Source organism: Nymphaea colorata, chromosome 9 (assembly GCF_008831285.2).
Source record: "Nymphaea colorata isolate Beijing-Zhang1983 chromosome 9, ASM883128v2, whole genome shotgun sequence".
Classification (NCBI taxonomy): domain Eukaryota; kingdom Viridiplantae; phylum Streptophyta; class Magnoliopsida; order Nymphaeales; family Nymphaeaceae; genus Nymphaea; species Nymphaea colorata.
This window is the reverse complement of record NC_045146.1, coordinates 15,825,502-15,830,395: the sequence shown is the minus strand read 5'-3', so window position 1 is coordinate 15,830,395 and position 4,894 is coordinate 15,825,502.

Sequence of the window (4,894 nt, the reverse complement as noted above, 5' to 3'; positions counted from 1 at the left end):
AATTCTTGATTGGGACTTTCCGGAACGTCCTTTTATCGTGGCGAAAGCAGAAACGGTCCCGCCACGGCCACGTCAGCCTCGCGCTTTCTTTCACGTGTGGCGGGAAACAAAAACGCTCTGCCTCTCAGCTCGGCTCGGCGATGGATAGGCTCACAATGGTTCCTAATGGATCGGATCCCGAAGAACAAATTTCAACGAATTTGAACCGAGTAGATAAAAGTTAACGAGGTGTCTGATTTAAATCCAATCCACTCCACGCATGCAAAGTAACTGGATAAAAGAAAATTTAATTACATAAATGATGCTTTTATATAGCTTCAACAGACATAGTGCAAACCAGATGGTAAGAAAGATGGCTCACATTCAACGGGTTCAATGTTCAAATCTAATGGCCACTATTACATTTCAATGTGTATTACTTTATATTTTTATATTGTAAATGATGACAAGCATAATACGAGAGTTTTAAATCAAGTCAAAACCTTATACACCTGGCTTTTATGCCATCACGGTTTCCCGGTTTCCCTTTAATTTATGAAACCTGGGTGCACCATTTTTGACCTCGCACCCTTGTCGATGCAATGAGGGTGCGGGTGCAGGTGTGGGTGTGTACTCAAATGGGTCAAACAATAGTCTAATGCAGCTGACCGCATCTGGCCAAAATCCTCTTGACTCGCACCTAATGTTGTGCATTTACATTCTCAAATATCGATTTTGCAAGCCTACTTTCCTGAAATTTTGATTTATTAGCTTAAAATTTACAAATTCACTATTGAACAGTTGGAAACTCACCCAATCTTGTTGCACTTGAATCGATATTTATAAAGCTTAAATTATTGCCTAAATCCTTCACGGTAACCTTCAGCGCAAATGCTGTCACATCATAACGATTAGAAAAGAACAAAATCAATGCAATCATAAGTTTTTTATATTAATAAAAGACTTGCTCCATGTTTTGTGCATTAATAAAGTTTTACACATTTCTTCTATTTTTTTTTACATCAATGAAGTTCAAAAGATTATTAAAAGAATAAGTTTCTTGAACTAAAACTGGTGGTTCAACCTTCGTTTTCAAATCCTTAAAAGGCATGGATGGTTGAAGGATTTCAACTCTTTCATATATATATATATATATATATATATGATTTATAAAAATAAAAATACGTTGATTATCATACTATGAAGCTAAAAGCAGGATGAACCATTGATTTACCATAAGTCGTAATTATTTACGTTTGACTTTTTTTTTATTTGATAAGTTTTTAATTTTTAACAATTCAGTAATATTAGTCATCTGATATATTTTGTTCGTAATCTTAGTACATAAAAAATTATATGGCGTTTTCAAGGACAGTCACGTGCAAGAAAGCCGAACCAACGAGGCTCGACTGCGAGCGGAGCCTCTTTGGAGTTTGGACTGAATTGCATTTCTTTAATCATGCTAGTTTCCGCTCTGGCTGTTAATTCTTCCGTTTACTCTGTTATTGGGACGGGCCACGTAGTCGACTCCAGCACCACACATTGGTCTGCGTTATTCTCCGGGACCGAGAAATCGCTGCCTTGATAACCCCAGAGGACAGCCCGAATTCCCGAGGTGCCCTTGGATCTCTGAAGATCGTGTTCTCCAATGGTACAACAACGTAAAAAGTCGAGAAAGTCGCGATCTTGATGATACTTTGGGACTGCTGCTGGCGTACAGACAAAGGCAGTAGGTCCGTTTTTCCTCGTGTGATTGACTGATTTGTTTTACTCGATCCAGGATCTCTACAAAATTGATCTTTAGTCTCGATTCATGTGGTTTTTCTGATGCTAGTGATACTCTCAGTTTGCCATGATCACAATCATATAGTAGTGATAAAATAAATCCCTGTTGCCTAAAAATTATTAGCAGAATCTTTTGGTTGTTCGTTTTATTTCAACGGTGTTTTCTTGATTGGAGGTGGGAGGTTCATTGTTACAGCCTCGAACAGAGGCAATGGCCTCCCTTGTGCCCATCACCCCCATGTTGTATGTAGAGGGTGCGTCGAAACTAGGTGAAAGGTGATAAGTGCACATTGAGTTGTGATAGCAATCACAAGAATTGAACCTTAAACCTCTTAAAAATGGACTGTATTGGCCAGTGCAACCCATTAGTATCTATTTCAACGAGAACTAATTTTAAAGCTAACTTTAGTGAAAACGATGTCAATGCAGCACTCACAACGACACAACAAACTCATTGAACCAAACCAGAGCATGGAGAGCTTACCATTCCACATCTTGACATGTGGCGTCATCACCCCAGCTGACTTGGCTCATGCGCTTAGTCCCTTGAAATGGGCATTAGCAAAGCCGCCAAGACAGGGGCAAAGCCAAGATTTTTTTTAGGGGTAGGCCAAACAGTCTAACCTTGGAACCGGGTAGGGCCGAACTGAACCCGAAACTAAAAAATACATTGCACAACTATTTTTTTTTAATTTTTTAAATGATTTTTTTTTTCAAATAATTGGGGTAGGGCCATGGCCTAGGTGGCCCACCCCCTCCTTCCGCCCCTGCAGCAAGACAATAACAATAGCCCTGACCAACCACCACATTTATCTGGCGGCCATTTGGAAGGGCAAGTCATTGCCTTTGGACCAACTTGACCGCCGCAGTAATGCTCAGCTTGAAATGCCAACATGTCCAACAACTTGGTTATAAGATTCGAGCCAGAAAGCAAGTGGGTAATTGCTCACACAAGTTCAGAAAGGCTATTGACACCTTGAAACATTTTTTTTTATTTGTATGTCATGTTTATTAAAAAATTAAAATTTATTACTAATGCCTCTTAACAGGCTCCACCCCCAGAGTCAGCCCACCATGCGGTAATACGTAGGAACAACATGCCACGCTTGAGCGCTGGGTCTCGATTTGAATATAAATTAGGTCCAACTAGATCCAAAACCACAGATCGAATCCAAGATCGATGTAAAAGTTCAGATATAGAACATATAGTGTTGGCTTTAGAGCTACCGCCAATAGTAATAATAAGAACTTGATTCTTGATTAGCCTGATTTATTGACCAGCAACCTTTCCTTTTTGCAAAAGAAGGAGGTTTATGTGTGGTTAACGATTAAAATGATTCCATACGAAGGCCTAGTTTGAGGCACATAACCAAGGAATAGATGCGAAGTGGCTACAGATCACCAAGTAGGTGAAACCCACACCCACCGGAATGCGTAACGTATGGGTATCATTTTTTTTCCTTACCAGTCTCACTAGTGGGAAGTTCGGGACATTGACATATAAAGTTCGGCGCATTTATATATTTTATGGCACTTGTGTCGCTTTTAGAAATTTAAATCAAGTTACAAGTGTTTGTACAATTGGCACATGCACTCCTCAAGATTCCAATCGAATAGGGAGTTTATGATTCAATGTAGCATATACACATTTTGTTGTCTTTTAGTTTCGTACTTTCTTCTTTTGTCATTTTCTTATTTTTCTTGTTTCTCGTTACCAAGGAAAATCCAAAGACCTAGGTCAAGAATAAAACCCAAACCCATTTATTTTGTTCAAAATCTATTTTAAATACAATATAAAAATCTTAATTTATTTATAAAGACTTTTTTAATGTAAAATATATATTATTGATAATAAAAAAATTAAAAATATACAATATATTTTTAATAATAAAATATATATTATTGATAATTAAAAAATTTAATCGGGCCTATTCGAACTCCGGTCGAGCCAATCCGAGCCAGCCCATCGGGCCGAGCCTAAGCCCATACCGGGCCGAGTACCAGGCCGCGGCCCCCGCTGGCGGCCTGGCCTGGCCGGGCGCCCCACCTTCCCCTAAGAGAAAGGGGGGACGAACCAATTTGCTCGTGCACCTTTTACTAATTATTTCAAGAACTGGTCCTGGTGAAGACAAGAACTCATAAAGGTTAAAACAAGTAACACATATTATGAGAAGATGGAAGTTGGTTGGTTCCCTTGTGGCACCACACGAGTGTCGCAAAGAAAAGGGACAGTGGAAGTTATTATTGTGGTAGGCACGTGATCTGGAATTACATAAAGCGTTATAATTGGCGCTTACCATAAGGGCTTAATTTGTTTATATAAAAGTCTCTTATAATATGTGAGATGGGTCCAACAGATTCTCCGTATTGGTGAAGATCGGCGACCGAGTACGCTTAATCCGGTACTTTGCCACCCACTTGTCCTATAAGAGAGGAATTAATTGAATTATCAATGAAAAGGATCAGGATGATGATTGCTTCAGTGGATAGAGATGTACCTGCAACTATTTGGTAATTTCCATTTGAGAGAGAAAAGAGAGAGAGAGAGAGAGCTGAAAAGAACTTTATTAAACAAAACCATCCAAGAGAGTTGGATGCGATAATACAATAAAATGCAACACTGAAAATTACAGAAGTGAAAGTAGTGAAGTCGTGGAAGCGGGTTTACGACATGGCTTATTGACAGCCAAGATATTCCAGTGAATAACATGAAGCAGACTGTGAAAGTTATATGCAACAGCAACACCACGGAAAAAAAACATCATTCATTCAGAGTAGTCCAAATGTGCCGCCAAAAGAACCAAAAGATGAACAGCGGAGTCCGCCAAAGGAAGAGAGAACTCTGGTGCAGGGAACATGTATGTGGCCGCATACGTTGTCCACTAATTAATTTTGATACTAACAGATGCAGACGTGATCTGTGAAGGGCAAGAAGAGTCGAAAGACAAGAAACCTACGAATCAAGGGCCCCGTTTTTGCGTAAAAGGAAGCGACGATCGTATTGTTGCAATTAGGAAGCGATGATATTCATTTCCAGGAAGATACTATGAGTGATTTACACCCCATGAAAAGCATCTCCTGCAATATTGACTGTTTTGAAGATATTGACCGATCAAAACAATGTTTTTAA